Consider the following 18,649-nt stretch of genomic DNA (forward strand, 5'->3'; position numbering starts at 1 on the left):
ATCTGAATTCACTTCGCTTTTACACATATCCTCCTTCACAAAACCCTTCCACACTTTCTTCTGATTTTAACACATCTATCTATCTGTATGTCCACCACTTCTTCCCACAATAATGTCAAACAAAATGTGAGGCCTCCGGCACGCACACACGGGATAGATTCCGCTTCACATCTATCTTGTGTGTGGTCGTGGTATTTCAACGATCGAACTATCCCATTCCTGCAACAGTGGGCCTAGCGCGAATATTTTAAAAGTAACAAAGTACTATCGACAATGAAGGTATACTTATCGCTAATATTTGCGTTAGTTCCACTAATGTTATTGCTGGCAATTGCATTAACAAGTTTACTTCTTTTAAAATAAAAATAAAATAAAATAACATTCACTCCTTTCAATATTACAACACAATAAGCACAAACAGCATACAATAATTATAAAGAAATAAAACATATAAATAAAAAAAAGTTAATAGGAAACAGGAAATATTGTTCCTCTCTGGACCACTCAGCGCTGATCTTCCGCGAAAACCCATAGAATTGTCCGCACGCCAGTTACAGCGGTGGAAAGCCAAACATAAACGTAAATGTTAAAACTAACATGTTATAAAAGATAAAAAAATATATATTTAAAAGTAACAACAACTTTGATACAAATAGACTTTACTGCAATAATTTTCGTGTGCCTTTTACATATTCTAATTTGATACAACAGTTTCAAACAAAATTATATTCCATTTTTACCTACTATTACTTATTATTTTCCTTTTTTTAGTTATTTCGCGTTGCATTTACAACATACAATTTGAAAAGCACGACTGTGAAGATTAATTCTTAGTATATGTACATATATTTCCAACTGCGTGGACCATTTAAAAAACTACTCTCCGAACATCAGGCGGGCCGTGGGAAGTACCGGGAAATAATCCGCTTACAACAGCTTTTCACGTGCTATATTTGGTACAAAAGCGAGTAATTTTAACAGGAAATTTTGATTTATTTATAGTCCATTATTCTTTAATAAATTACATAATCATTATTATTTATTTAAAAGATACAGTCAGTTCTAAACTAGCTGCTTTCCCTTGCACAAAAACATCAAAATCAACATGTGTCAGGTTAAAATATTCACATAAAACAACAAAAAACATGTTATGATGGCAATTTTTTTTGCTGAAAATCTTGAATAATTGAACATGGAATGGAATAAAATGTACTACATTTTATGACGACTATATCCTGGAATATTAAGATCCTTAAGTATTTTACTTGACATTTCATTGGTAGGAGAATGTACGGAATAAGTATATTGGTAAATCCGATACGAATGTGTTTAAGTTACATTATAAAAGATACTTTATTACGTTTCAAGTGAGATACCATACGAATGTAAGTTCTAATTGGGTTTATATATAGCTATAAACTTCGCAGGAGTAATTGGCTTAGTTGCCCAACTTGGCAAGTTGTTTGGCGACCGTGGAGTTTTTACTGGAGAATATCGTAAGCCATTCCTAACTTTTCATTTCCACATTTGCTTGTTACGTAACTCGTAATGGATAGATTATTCTCGAATGTAAAATTATTATTGAAATAAACCTTTTAGCATTTTTATCAATGAAAAAAGTAATTGTAAAAGTCGTTTTGTACTATTGTGAGCGATTTCAAAAATCGATAGTAATTTAAAATCGAATAAATTCACGGCTATTGTTCTATTATTGATAAACAAATTTATCATTGTTTTAAGAGGCTATTTTCAATTAAATGTATATATTTTAAGTGTTATATAATAAAATATTTTGCCTCATTAATTTATGATAAACATTCATCAAAATTTAAAAGCGCTTTAAACATTTGACTGAAGTTACTTTCTTAGTTCCTTTTTAACGTATATTTAATCCATTTGCAGACAGTCTGAAACCTAAAATACTTGGTGTGCTCCAAACAGAATGCTAAACTTTAGAGAACTTTATGCTTGCAGTAAGTAATGTTATAGAAAGAAACTCGCAAAGAACTTGTACATTTCGATTTATTGTTGTAGTTTTCAATTCGCCGCAACTTCACTTCTTTAGCTCTTTGTTGTGGTTTTTTATTTATAATTGTAAAATAATTTAATTTTGTAAAGTTGGTAAGTTGACATTTTGAAATCAAACGTGGTGAAACCACCATACGTTTCTACTAAACAGTCTAATGGAGCATCAAATATCTCTTATGAGATCCTTAAGGACGAAAGAGTTGCATCTATTAAGGAGGAAGGCCATCTGGGGAGCTAATTGGGCGACCAATCGGGTGACTACCTTAATAGCCTCATAGTCAGTTACCTAGGCAATCTTATGGAGGACTAGGGAGGAAATAGTCCAAAGGAGAAATAGTTCACCTTCCTATGCGTCCACTTCATCATATCCACTTACCCTTCTAATCCTTTCCTTATACTAAAAGAATGGAAAGAGAAAGGGGAGTAAAATTAGGACTCCGGCAAGCACACCCATCAGACAAAACGAAGAAGTCCTTCCACTTCTCGCCTGTCTTCTGTATGATCGTTGATAAATGCGTAAGGTTGGATGAATTGATATTTATTATTACGTAACTCAAGTATAGTTAAACGGATCTGAATTTTAAAGAGAGATCGATTGCAATCTCGTATAGCATACGCGAATGAAGTTGCAGACCACATCTAGTAATAAAATGAAAGATACGAAATTACATTGAACAGTAAGTGTTGAAAAAAAATGTCGATGTAAACAATTTATAAAGAGAAAATCTCAACTTATTCTGAAAAGGGTAAACGTTGAACAATAAAAGATTCCCTTCATACTTTGTATGGGTTCATGGGAAAAATAAACACATGTCAACAATTGTATGGAATTAATAAAACACAAACCCTTAAAGGTATGGGGACAAACTGTTGTTATACACAAGCCTCTTTTGTTCTCGCGGCTTCGAACATAGAAAACGCTTGAATGATTAAATTATCTATCTAGCAATCCGTCCCGGCTTCAAACGAGCAGATATTTTATTTTTTTAACATTAGTGTAAGGTGTACGGTGGTTTACAATTAAGTTATGTAGCAGTTGCCCGCGACTCTGTCCATGTGGAATTAAAATAATCTAATAATATAGTAATAAGCCTACATATGTCTTGTAGCTTACTAATTTATAATTTTTAATATATATATAAAAATTCGAAATTGAACTTTAATTAGCTTGTATTAGGAATACGGAATGAAACTAATAATTTTTGCTCCTAATTACACAAACTTTGCGAACTTTATGCAGTTCATGCCAATTATCAGAGAAGGAGTGCATTAAAAGTTGGACTTGAAGAAAAATAATTATTTTGTACTGAACTCATTTTTCTATGAAACCTTTTTTGTTTCATGAATTTCCGGACACCCTGTATAGTCGATATAAGTACATTTTATAATTGCAAACCATGTAAATACATTCAAGGCTATTAAAGTGAAGTTGTTCATTGTAACTGTGAATTTTAAATGACACTTGTATGCCAACATTATTGTTCTCTCTGTCTGTTTCAAGCTGATTGAGAGAGATAGAAATACTGTCGTAATACAATGGAGACACACTGTAACAGTCGTGCGAACCACGGCTCCACTGAAAACGTTTCTATGAAGCCACTTCTCTCGCCGTAATTAAATTCTCTATTTATTTCCTCCGAAAACTACACACTCAAGAGTTGTTTTACTACGTTCGTATTTCGGAGATTTTTTAATGCAAATATAAACAAAGTTGCGTCTTCTAAACAATAGAAGCGTGAGGCTGTGTTCATACTTCCGTAAAACTATGAACTTACACTGTGAAATACAAATAGTAACCTACTCATTCTCCCTGTAAAATCAGAGTTATAGTCTAACCAGAAATATACAAAACATCGCTATATTACGCAAAAATGTGCAAATTTTTTTTTAAATGATGATTAAGAAGCTGATTGAAGCGTCCTCAAGCCATAATTTTAATATTCTTGGTTAAGTTATAAATAGATAACTTTTAGTTAAATAATGTTTACTACAATCGTTTCCACTTTTGTTCTCGTCTTACGTAATATCAAACGTCCCTGATAACATTTTTATAATTATAAGCCCAAGGACATGAGACAAATTCATACAGTTTATTGAAGTTGTTATCAGTGTTTTAAACATTAGACATACATATGTATTATATTTACGTAAAATTACATTTTTCTATTTTTGACATTTTTTTAACAAAAATGCGGAGTTTTATGCTTCTATCGTCAAAGCTGGGATTAATTCGGTTAACCGGTTTGTTTTTAAACGTAACTCTAAAAGCTTTCCTACAAACAAAAGAGGATTTATATAATTTTTATTACCCGATCTGTGTATAAATAAAAACACATCTTACTATTATAATTGCAAATATTAAAATAGATGTTATGATGTTATCCAGTACTTAACGGATCTCGATGAAATTTGGCACACATATAGAACATACTGGAAGAACGCATAGGCTAATATTTTTTTTATTTATGACAGCTAGTCTAAGAATAAAAAAATAAAAAGTTTATTAGTAAAGTGTACCACATAACTGTTTACATTATAAGATAGGGCCCTCTTAGCTTCGATTGGATCATCATTAGATTTATGTTGTAAATCCGGTGTAGCATTATTATGTTAATATCTTGTAGATAAGAAACATTTTAATATTATTGACCTTATTGCACGTGAATGTAACTAATAGGATACATAGCTAAGTTAACTGACCGATATGATAAATGTTAATTTTAACATATATCTGTCGCCCGCGACTCCGTCTGCGTAAAAATAAAAAAAAAACTTAATAGCCTATGTGTTCTTCCTAATTATGTTTTGCAATTATGCCAAATTTCAGCAAGATTCATGCAGCCATTCTAGTGATAATATTCATCCTTCCATCCATATATATAAACATTCGCATTTATAATATTAGTAAGCTGCGCGAAAATAAAAAAACCTAATTAGTAGCCTATGTGTTCTTCCTAATAATGTTCTCCATTTATACCAAATTTCTGCAAGATCCATGCAGCCATTTTAGTGATAATATTTAACACATTTAACAAATATTCATCCTTCCATCCATATATACAAACATTCGCATTTATAATATTAGTAAGATAAGAAGTAATATGTATTATTATGCCACTGACCGACTCTAAAATACATAATTTATAATATACTAAACATTGAAAATTGAAAGTTTGAAAATTGTGACCAATTAGCGATATGATTTGGCTTCTATATAATTTTTATTAAATTATGTATTTTATACAATTCACAACTATTCTATATGCAACCTATGGGTGTACAAAAGTTGCAAAATTGTTAAAGGACAACTGACCTTTGTCAAAATGTTTAACTTCATGATTTTATCTTTCAATGATAATGTACTTTAATTTATCACATAATAACTACATCTTATTCAATGATTTAAATCTTAAAATGCCGGGAAAACTTAAGTATTTATTTTAAAACGTGATAAATAGTTGCTTATCAAAGTTCGCGCGCAATTCGCATGAGAGAGAGAACGTTACAGTCAGTAGCACAGTATCGTAACATGCGCAAGAGTGCGGTCGCGCTGCTGCCGAAAAACGCGAAAACAAAAAGCAAACCGGAAAATCGTGACTCGAACAACAGACAGACGATAATGTGAACATCAAATATAACATCAAATGCATATTATTGGAATGAAAAAACGTGAATCTTTATTAAAATTAAATACAAGTGTGCGTCAAGATATCAAAGTGTTATAAGATCAAGTATCAAAATTATAGAATATTTGAAATGGTAAGTTGTGTTTTTTAATAACTCTTAATAACGATAAGATATTATAAAATTAAATTCAATTTGTACCAAAGGGAATGTAATAATGTTCTCTTTATAGACTACGTTATCAGAATTCCAGACAATGTTCAATTGTTGTAGTGACCATGAGTTTATTAACACTATTTATTTATTATGTCAAAAGGAATTGTGAAAAATAAATGTACGTTAAATTATTTGCAATCATTTTTACCAAGTAATAATAATATGTCGTCTCTAAGTAACCGAGCGAAAACCTGTTTCACGAAATTCCGAATCGTCTAGTAGATTTGGCATAATGTTTACTTTTTTGCTCAAACCGGATGATTTTAAATAAAAGAAAATAACTCTTGACATTCGATTTTTTTAAAGTAATAAGAAATAACAGGCCAGTATTTAAATAATTATAATATGAAAAGAGGTTTTATTGCTGTTTATTGTTTATTTTAAATCGGCTAGTATTTGAAGAAATAAAACCTGAAAACAGGTTTTATTGTTATTTTTTTTTTCAATTGACCAGTTCTTAAAGATATTTTCTTTTCGTTCCAGAGCATTGATTGCGGGCAACGTTAACACAAATGTGGACGTACTCAAGCGTGGATATACCCGGTGCAAGAATCACTAGAGCGGACAGATTCAGGATTTACGTGTCCGAATGTGTCGTGTGCTTTTGCATATTATTTTTTATTATCTGTGTTGGTTTACTTCTTTATTTATTCTTCCATTTATACAGTACGGTAACAACAGCTGGAAAACTTGTTGAGAATTTAGTTGAGAGCTAACAGTGTTGTGTCAAAGTGTGTCAACAATGGTTACATGACAATCAAAACGTTTTCAAACGATTCCAAACGATTTGACGTTCTTTATTATGGCAATAATGTAACTGAAACCAAAACTGTTTTACCAAATGTTAAATTATTTAAATCTTTTAGTGCCAACAAGCGATTTGATTGAGTGAAAATATTTACGTCTGTATCTACAGTCGAGAAGGATTTACTGTTAAAAACACTGATCTCTATAAATGGATAGGCTATTGCTAGGAACTGACAGTTAATTCTATCTGTATTATTCAATGCTAAAATGGCAAATGGGCACAGAATATCACGCTTTATAGCCTGTCAATTTATAGTGGCCAGTGTTATAAATAGAATACAATAAAGATAATTATGAAGTTACTTTGGTAAATGTGAAGGCTGTATAGATTGTTTAGTTCAGTTAATAAATTAATCATGTAAAAATATAGCTTATATTTTGGGTTGACAAATGTGAACATTGTTGTTGTCTCAATTTTTTCAAAGAGAATGAAAGGGATGACAATATGCGTCAATAAAAGTGTAACTGGGCACTCAAAACCAATCGATCCTCCTTTTACTTGTTATTTAAAAATAATATTATCGCTACGTGCTCTTTGTATTATAAAATGTTGTACTATATTCTGTAAATAGTACATTGTTGATTAAATATTTTATTACACTATGCAGTAATAAATTATTATCAGTAAATTTTATGATGCGGAGTGAATTAGTTACTTCTATGTATATAGTCAAGGTCATATCCGTCCCTAATATTCTTATATAAAACTACGTTGTCGTATTTATTAATATATACGATATTTTTGAAACACGAATACATATAAAATTATGTCAATAGTATTTGAAAAATGGTATAAAGAAAACGGCTGTGTTAATTTATATTTTTATGTTCTGATATTTTACTGCTATGCTATCCTGGTACCCTTTAAACGGAATACCGAGTGCACCAATCAGTCACAATGGCAGCAACTGTGAATTTAATACTAAATATATCTTGAAAAGTATATTTAATATTCTGAAATGAAATCAACAATATTTATTAACACACTGATACAAGAATAAAAAATACACCCAGCACAGATTTCTAACAAAAAAATTAATAAAAATGAGGCAAAAGGAGCCAGCTCGGCGTATGTATGCAGGGGCAGCCTAAACAGACCCTGCGCAACCTATTTGCTTCTTTCGATTTAAATTTTAAAGATCGATAAAACTTGTGCTATTGATTACACGGCTATTGATACTTTTTTTTTCTAATTCAATTAAGAATTTAGTATTCTTCGAATCAATATGGTTTTTAGGTTACGCAGTTATAAACAAAAAAAGACTGGATCTTGTTATATCTGAATGCAAACGACTGTATTTATGCTTTCGTTCGAATATGTATTGTTATTTATAATCTGTATTATTTATTAAAAAAAAATAATGTCAAAAATAATAATAAATGAATATAATATTTTTTTTTTCTATTTTTTTAATTGTAATAAATTGTAAAGAAGATAGTCAAAGTCTCAATAGAAATATTAATATAAAGCAGTGTTGAAATATTATATCAAAATAAAAAATAAAATCTGTTTGTAATTATAAAATACACGGCATTTTGCTATTATACTATTACTAGCGGACCCGACAGACGTTGTCCTGTCTACACGTCTTTAATTTGAATTAATGATGGTAGCGTCGTCTGTCGGATCCAATGTAAAACATTCCAAAATCAACAACTACTAATAAATTAAAAATTAATTAAAAAAACATTGTCCAGCGGACAAAATTGTGAATCTAAACCATTCCCAGATCCCCTTGAACACACACAAAAAATTTCATCAAAATCGGTCCAGTCGTTTGAGAGAAGTTCAGTGACATACACACTCACAGAAGAATTATATATATAAAGATAAATATATTTTATGTTTACTTTTCTTAGTTATTTTAAGACTGTCGCTGGCAACTCCGTCCGCGCAAAATGGACAAAAAAAAACCTTTATTAGTAGTCTATATGTTCTTTCAGACTATGTTCTACGTCTATGTTAAATTTAATCGAGATCCGTGCAGCCATTCTGGAGATGCCGTGACACAAACATTCGCATCTATAATATTCGTAAGATTGCTTACGTTAGTTATCTTGCTGTGTTAAAATACTTAGTTGAATTTTATACTTTTGTTACTCAAAGTATTAAATATGTCCTTGAGACTGCTCACAAAAAATGTTTATGACGAGTATAAACTCCGACGTCGTTTATTCGTTACATAATCTTGTATGTTCAATGGATCTCTTCATTTGTGTCATATTGTCTCTTAATTATCATATTACGTAACTTAACGTAGACAAATCATTCTTTTACACGTGTTACCTTTTGTTTCCATTATAACACCTCTAAGCTAAGTCTGAACTGAATAAGCGAGAAACATATGTAAGCGAGAGTTATTGAGACGTACGACTTCAATAAGAAAGAAACTCGGGTAAAAGAGAAACCTTTACAAGCGAGAAAATATCGCGGTCTCCTAGTCTCTAGTTTACCCAAGTTCGACTCGACTGTACTGTTATCTTTGTTTCGATGTTTTGGGTGATGAAAACTGATAATTTATCTCATACTAGTTGTCGCCTGCGGCTCTATCCGCGCGATAATAAAAAGAAACCTAATTTATAGCCTATGTGTTCTTCCAGACTATGGTCTACGTCTATGCCAAAGTTCAGCGAGATTCATGCCACCGTTCTGGAGATACCTTCAAACGAACTTCCATCCATCGATCCATCTAAACATTATATTAACACACCCTTCCTTCCCTTCCTTATGTTTTTCCATTTATAATTATGACTTGATCTTGTAACTAAGAGTAATCAAGAACATAATATAACTATATAAATAATTTGTTTGTCAGTTTGCACATTTCTTCTATAGGTAAAATTAAATATGAATCAAATAATCATAGTGTTGCTGTCAATGACATGTAATTACAAAAACAAACGAAGCGAGATATTTGGTCGCCGGCCAGTGCGATGGTAGCAATTAATATTTTCATTAAAATATGTAATGAGCTCATATCTCGCCACTCGGAAAATAAATGGAATAGTTTGCGAATTTATACATTATTCATACGTATTATACTAAGACCAACATGTGTGTTACTAAAATTTAATCTTACTAATATTATTAATCCGAATGTTTGGATGGATGTTTGTTTATTGGTATCTCAAGAACGACTCAACGGATCTTGATGAAATTTAACATAGATGTAGGACATACTCTGGAAGAATACATAAGCTACTAATTAAACTTTTCTTAATACCGCGGGGAGTCACGGGCGGCGGCTAGTATTTAAATAACCGTATCCGAAAGCCGTTTGCAATTGATAAGACTATACATTAGTATGCCATTAGGCAAAGGAAATCAAATCTTATCTCTTCTCAATGAGGTTCATTGTCAATTGACAATGATTCGTCTCTACTATCACAATTCTTACATCAAAACAGTGTATAGAAACGGCCGTCACTAGAAAAATCAATATCTCTTTGTGTTTTTATGCCAGTGATAGTGTAAAGTTCAACAGTGTCTATAATAAATTATTTCTAACGAATGTTTTCGTGACATTTTAAATGTTGCTAATATAAGAAATGAATAAAAGAATGTATAAGGTCTATACTTTTGATATACGTTACGTTTACGTATAACAACGACCTGAATGAACAACCTTTTGTACGTAGTTAATCAGGGGTAGCGAACCTTTACGTATCAACTTGCCATTCTAAAGAAATTTTTAATAAGATTATAACATTCCATCAAAATATTTAATATCGAGATTATTGCATAACGTAAGGTTAATTCATGTTCGGTATCATATAAGTAATAAATATTTCACACTTTTATCGTAGTGTATTGTGTATTTTGCGACCAGTTATATATTTAAAATATTATGTCGCGTGCCATTGGTTCACCATCCCTGTATTAAATAATTAAAGTAAGACAAGGTTAAAAATTTTCCAATATTTAAAAAAATGCTAATCAAACTCATCGAATTTAAATAGACATTTACTCTACGAAGCATACCATAATAATAAAGATATATCGACGATGCTTTTGTTTTAAATACTATAGGTATTGCAATGATTCTTCAACAAAAACCTCTTTAGTTAAAAGTTCTTTGAGTTTACAAACATTTCGAAAACGAAAAGCTCAATAGAAACTGAAGAAATCTTATTCGAATTTTAAAATCAAAACTTCGGACCCGTTGCGAAGTTTTACATTTGTGAAAACAATATTTTTGAAAACTTTTTGTTATTTTCTCCGCAAAATTATTTGTAAAATAATAGTTTTCTTAACTTACAATCATATACATAATTCATCATCATCATCATCATCAGCTCACTATACGTGCCACCTTAGGGGTACCAAGTTAGGGGTGACTAGGTCATAGTCAACCACGCTGTCGAGATGCGGGTTGTTTGACTTCACACATATCTTTGAATTACTTCTCAGATATGTGCAGGTTGCATCACGATGTTTTCCTTCACCGTAAGAACGTCGGATAAATGTATGTACATATGTATGTAAATCGGAAATCGAAGACATTCACATTCTACTAATACTACAATATTCACACATTGGTACATGACGGGATTCGAACGCAGGACCTGCATATTGCAAGTCAAATGTTTGACCCCTGAGCCACCGAAGCTCCATACATTTATTACGTATATATTTATTTCTCATATAATATATGAGACGTTAATATTACTCTGAGACGAAGTTTAAGGATAACCCGTTTGCAAAGTCAATGACTTGGCAACTGATAACAATGGAAGCAGCATCGTTCAATCAAGGTAACCCCTGTCATACGCAATTAATATTATTCTACGCCTGTAGCACACAGCCGCGAAAGCGATGCAGAGCTGAAGCGAACATTTATATAAAAGTTATTATACAAGTATTTACACACATATTGTCATCCTTAAATAATTAAAATTCTCTTTGAAAAAAACGAAGACAACACTATCTTACTAATATTATAAATGCGTATGCTGTGATGGATGGATGTTTGTTTGAAGGTATATTCGTAAACGCACAACAGATCTTTGTAACATTTGGCAACTGATGTAGAACATAGTCTGGAAGAACACATAGGTTACTTATTAAGTTTTATTTCGTCCCGTGTTGCGGGCGACAGCTAGTATGTAAATAAAAATGTCCCTTAAGTCAAAACTCGCAATAATATGGAGCGTACTATATGTTCCGTTTAACATTTCGTTTTCGTGTTCCTGTACACCACTGATGTTTTTAAAATAGCTTTCATGTTTATTTCCTCAATCATTCTTCGAGTGTGCAAATACAAGATAGACTTGTCATCTTTATTTAATTGTTAAATACACAATAGAGAACGTTTATCAAAACAAAATTAAATGTTCAACTATAGTAAACAGTTTTTCAAGGAGAAGAATAAAAAAATCTATTTAAAATTCGAAATACTACGACAAATAAGTTTAAATAAATATCAAAATGAAATTGGTATGGATGTCAATTGTTTCATTTTAATTTTAGAATGACGTCATGATCTTAAAATATTTGTCTACTACTTATAAACATAGAAAATACTCAATCAACAATCAACAGTCAATCATTGTTACTCATCATATGAGATTAAATATTTACACTATCAAAAATGTCAATCATTTGATAATATCATTATGTTCTAGAACAATGCAAGATTGCGTCTGTACACATCGTGTTTGATATACAAACCTAAGTGCACAGTCAAGGAATTAAATTTGCATCCCACGTAACATCGTCCTTACCACAATTAACACGAAAGGAAGCGATGAAATTCACTGAAAGAAAAATCTCTCTATGTTACCACCTTTTTTTATTTAAAAAATATCTAGCCAGTCGACAGACTCCTTCCGCGCCGAATTAAAAAAAAAACTTAATAAGCCTATGTGTTCTTCCAGACTGTGTTCTACATCTATGCCTAATTTCATCAAGATCCCTTGAGACGTTGCGGAGATACCTTCTAACGAACATCCATCCATTCATCCATTCATCCATCCATCTAAACATTAGTATGATGACAATTGCAAAGTTAGTGATTTCTAATGAATTACCCGTTAAGCAGTCCGCCAACTGAACCTTGGTGTGTAAGGAAAACCCAACGAACTATTATTGGGCCTTACCTTACTGGAATTCAAATTAGGACCCAGTTAGAGCGCTTACATAACATCTCTGTCTATTTAAATCTCTTTAAGAGATATTTTAGTCCTTCTATCTTTAAGTCACTTAAAAGGAGGATGTACTCAACGTGAGTTTTTTTTTTAATTTGAACATTTTCCGTTTTATTTTCCGGAAAGCTATTGATAGAAAATTATACTGAATATTTTTGTTTTTAAGGAAAACGATTCTTTTTTTATTATCTTTTTTCATGGTTATGTGCTACAAGGTAATTTATCATGGTCTTAAATAATTCTATAATTGTAATATTTATCAACACAATCTGTATTGCATTAAGGAGTTAAGCTAAAATATAAACACGAACCGTTGTTCGCTAAGACAAAAATCTCTGTATAAATCTATAGTCGTCCTTATTATTATCTTTGACAAAACAGAGATAACAATATGTTTTAAACGGGAGATTTTAGTCTCAGAAACCCACGGCAAGAAAGTCAGCAATAAATAAATTGAAATTAAATTGACCGCTCTGATTGACTTTAATACGTCTTCATTGCAAGGAACGTTTCATCCAAGTAGCTTTGCCATATTGATCATACTATTATTATATTACTTCTATATTAATTCCAGAAAAAAAACAAATGAACTTGGCTGACTTTCAGTTGGATGGATGGATGAATATTTGTTAGAAGGTATCTCTAGAACGGCTTCTTGGATCTCGCTGGAAATTGGTATAAATGTAGAACATAGTCTGGAGGAACACATAGCTACTAATTATATTTTTTTAATCCGCACGGACAGAGTCATGGCGACAACAAGTTTAATATAGAGAAAGATTGCTAAAGAACTCATGACGTCATATATTAAAAAAATTCATACGTCAGAATTATTCGACGAGTGCGCACTAACGAGTGAGCGATGTACACAATTTCCTACTTGATTATTTCACTAGCACAAAAGGTTTACGTGCGTTTCATGTGTATACGCCTCTTTATTACGCAGATTACTTGAATATAACAATCCCGTAATCATATTTATTGCTACATCCAAACATAGCCAATACAGAATTACGTATTTACATAGTTTTTATTATTTAAATATTAGGAGGTCGCTTCTTACCTTATCTTATTAATGTTATAAACGCAAAAATTAAATGTAAGTAACTCTAAGATCTTGCTGAAATATAGCATAGATGTAGAACATAGTCTGAGAGAACAAATACGCTTCTAATTACGTTATTTTTTTAAGTCCGCGAGGCCAGAGTCGAGGCCGCAGCTAACTCACTAATATTTCTTTAATCAATCCAGCCAAGACCTAAACTTGTTAAGGTCTATAGCCGAATGGCGGAATTTGAACCTTACACTGTTAGTCCCTACTCTTAGTTATTAGGCTATTAGCACTTCTAACAGACAACTGTTTTAAATAGATATCAAAGCAAACAATATTTATTAATTAAATATGTTCCCACTATAGAAACATGTGCATATAATAAAATATTATCTAGATACTGTATACGACTTTATCCTATCTTATGTGTTTAAAGAAATAAATATGTTTTATTAATAGTAAATTTTCCATTTGTAACGTAACATTTCCTTTGAGGAATGTTATCAGCGTAAATATTTGCATTTTAAAAATCCTCGCAGCATCTTTGCTTGCACAATAAAAGCTGACGCGGAGATAGTCACGGGCCGTCTTTGCAATAAAATCATAAGGCTGACAGTTTTAACAAATTACTAGAAGAAAAGTTATGTGTAATTAAAAAAATTAAGTCAAAAGATAAGTACATTCTATGGCATGTAACAGAATTTTTTATTCTTCTTAATAAGGTTCTACATACGTAAAGGATAGTCTTATACACAGCGATTTTACAGAATTTTTTTCTGTTATTTTGTGAAAATTGTGAGATAAAATTAAATTAAATTACTTAATACGAGTACCTCATGTTATAAAGTTTTCTAAAAAAACACGATTACACGCATATTAGCATCAAATTGAAGATATACTTCAACTAGCTTCTCACACAAAGATTCAAACTAACGTATAATTAAAAAAAACGTCATCGTATTTTTAATTTTACAGGCAGTTACTAGCTTCAACCCTACATCGATGACTGAGACGTGTCTAATCATGTTATTTACGTATGTTGTAAGACATTTTGAGATAATGTACTTTGTCTATGAGAGCATAAGCATTAAGCACTTTAATAGTGTCATTGTAAATTATTTTGAATATCATTACGTCCTAACTAATAATATAATAATGAACTTAAGATCTAGGGGTAAAATTACGGATAATTAATTCTTTAAATATTGCATTATAGAAACTATTTGGCTTACAGAGACTGAGACATAAATGTGAGACCAAAATCCCCGTTTAAAACATATCTCTGTTTTGTCAAAGATAATGACAAGGGTTGATATTTTTATATTGAAAATTTGGTCTTGGAAACCCACGGTTAGTCAAATATTTTTAAAAATGTTACGAGTACAAATTAAATAGATATCGGCGGTTGTACAGTCAGAAGCAAAACAGCTTTATTTAAAAAAACAGTATAATTTAAAAATTACAATTTTTTTTACCACTGTTAGTAAAAATTAAATAGAAAATAGAAAGCGCCTGCAGTTAAGAAATAGCAAAATATAAATTTTGTTTTCTTTATTACTCGCAGGCGCTTTTAACTTTTCCTATTGAAAGAACACAGACAACTATGCATTTTATATGAGCGGCGTAAAGGGAGCATCATTATAGTTTCTTATTAAGTGTTCTAACAAGGCAAGCGTTGCATAAGTCAAAAGAACTTCGCGCAAAAAGAGAAAACTGGAAAAACTCTCCGAACATTTCCTAATATCGTTTATAACAAGTTGCAAGAAAAAGAAAGTAATTTGTTCTTCCTTTAAAAATGTGAATAAATGGACGCATATTTCTGAATTCCGAATAGTTTTATCTAAATTGTTATTTCTAAAGATTTAAATCGCCAACTATAACTACGATAGTTAATAATTGTAGCATAGTAGAGTCGCAAGAGGGCGTACAACCTACAAGATATCTCACAACTGAGCCCCTGCGAGATATCGATCTGCAGAGTTTAGGTCTTACAACTTCGACGCTTAACAACTTAAGTCATGACATCTGAATATAAGCTTGGAAGTAAAATTTCTGAATTCAATTTATTTAGATATTTGCTTTTAATTTAATGAGTATAAAAATATTATAATATCAGTGTAGTATTTACGCACCTTTTTATACTTTACAATAAGTTATGATCCTCATAATGTTAACATTCGTAACGGTAATTGTTGGAGTAATTGTGAACACAATTCGCGTTAAAAAACGCACACAAATATAAAAATAAGTAAAAAATCACCTAATCTAATTGTTATTAAGGCCACAGCCGCTAACATTTTAATCTACAAATTAAAAACGTTATGAACACTTTTATATAAATAGTAGAACAAATTAAAAGGTTGAAAAAGTGAAATGAAAACACGAAAACACATCTTTTAAACTTATAAATAAATGCCTTTCGCTTCAGAAGTAACTAGAAAGATTATATTGATTACGACCGGGCGCTCACGACTCCTTCCGCGCGGAATTAAAAAAAAAATAATTAGTAGCCTATGTGTTCTTCCAGACTAAGTATTTGTATGCCAAATTTTATCGACATTCGTTCCGTTTCAGCCGTTCTGGAGATACCTTCAAACATCCATCCTTCCATCTATTCGCATTTATAATATTAGTAAGAAGTAACATTTAAATGTACCGTAACAGTTTAAAAACCAGTGCCCTAGTCTCAATATAAGAAAGACAGTCGCCAACACGTCTCGCAGACCAGGCGCGATCTATTTATGACCAAACTACAATGTTTTATTTTGAGTTCGTCAATCACAAAACCGTCGTTAGGTTGAACGGACGGAGACTGCGCAAAAAACAACGGCATGCGACGAAGGACGAGACAACATCAGACCGGACATGTTTCGTCATCGGGTTGTTGCACTTAGCAGGAATTTCTTTTCATCAGGATTGATTACATAAGACTGCTCGTTTTCATTGCGGGACACTTGTATAAAATTTGTCTTCCCTTTCATGCTCTTTAAAAGAAATAGGGACACTGATATGTTTCAAGACATGTTTTACGCCATTGTAATTTGATAGTTAAACCGGAGAAAATTAATTAACATAATGATTGTATATTGTATTATATATTAGAGGAAGTTTGAAAGTAGCGCCAGTGATCGGGAAATTGAGGAGTAAAAGATTAGCGTGGTTTGGACATGTTATGCAGAGGGATGATGATGATATAAGCAAAAAAGTAATGAGATTGAATGTGGATGGCTACAAGGGTAGGGAACGACCAAAAAAAGGGGATATACGTAAGAAAGGGGGCAGACTCGGATATGACGGCTGATAGAGATGTATGGAGGAGTAGTGCATACTGTGCCGACCCTCGATAGGGATAAGGGCAGGTTGGTGATGATGATTGGATGTTACTTTCTTTGGTTTTTACCATAGGTTAAAAAAGATAAGACAATATTTCAGAAGCCAATTCAAATATATTACATAATAAGTATTAACCTTGCCACATTTTCTGATGCCAAAAATAGATATAAGAGTCTACAAAAGATGACGATTAAACGCGATCCGATGACTCACTAATTTTGAAATTGTTCCTTGTTTTCAGTACCCATGAGAAAAAAAACGTGACTAAAAAGGCGTGCAGTGGCCACGTGCGATTCGATTTTATTTTTCTTGGCGAAATCGCTTACTGTTACTAGGATATTATTTTCTTACAGGCGTGTCTTACAATATTCAAGACAATGATTTCGATTTATTGCAAGTATGTGAAATGATTTATATTATTATATATTTTAAAAATAAAAAAAAACTTAAATTAAAATACAATTTGAAAAAAGACTTATAAACATTACAGAGGTACAAGAAATATACTAAATTGGAATACCTAATCTATCTACCTATGTGGCCTTCGAGTTACAATCGTGAGTATACAAAAGTAGGTCTAAAGCCTATAAAAAATTCTAACGTCATTCATAATTTTTCTTTTTTTTTTTTAAAAGAAATAATCGTCCTTTGTATAAGCCAGTTAGTTACGCTTTCAAAAAACATGAAAATGAACAAACCGTCTAACTTTCGTTACCGCTGGATGAGTCGTTGGAATTTTGACTTCGTAAATGGACTTTTCCGAAACAAGCGGCCGGGTTTGGAATCATGATTGAACTTTAAAAGGTAAAAACGAAATTCCGATTCTATCCAGCCTGTTTTTTTTCATTTGTCTTTATAACAGACCAATAGATCTTTTTGAAGAGGAACATGTAATTACTTGTTTGTTTGTTGTTTGTTTAACATGATATATGTCCATTAGCGGTTGCCCGCGACTTTATCGACGCAATATTGAATAAATAGCTTATAATATTCTTGATCATATCAGCCATCTTCCCGTGAAAGTCCCGCCAAAATTATCCCAACTGTTTCGGAAATAACCCATAACAAAAACGGCTGGCGGACAGACAATCAGACAAAAAATTTAGAAAAAACGAATATACGAAACATGATTTGTTTATATCACAGCATGTATAGATAACTACTACGAGTTTTTAAAACTACAAAATCATTATAAATAGTTAGGCCTACATGGGGTCAGTCAGCCTACAGATGCCGCGGACGAGAGCGAAAGCGTGCCCGCGGTCCCGTCCCGATGCGTTGGAGGAACAGAGAGGTTTAGTGGGTATGCCTCCGCTATGGAGGAGAATCCCACATATCTACCGCGTCTCCCCCGGGGCGCGGAGTATGCATAAAGCATTCCTCTTTGGAAAAAAAAAGTCTGCCTACATATATAACTGTACCGCCATTTTTTTTTACTTTCGT

The sequence above is a fragment of the Papilio xuthus genome, unplaced genomic scaffold, assembly GCF_000836235.2.
Source record: "Papilio xuthus unplaced genomic scaffold, Pxut_1.1 DF824992.1, whole genome shotgun sequence".
NCBI classification, from domain to species: domain Eukaryota; kingdom Metazoa; phylum Arthropoda; class Insecta; order Lepidoptera; family Papilionidae; genus Papilio; species Papilio xuthus.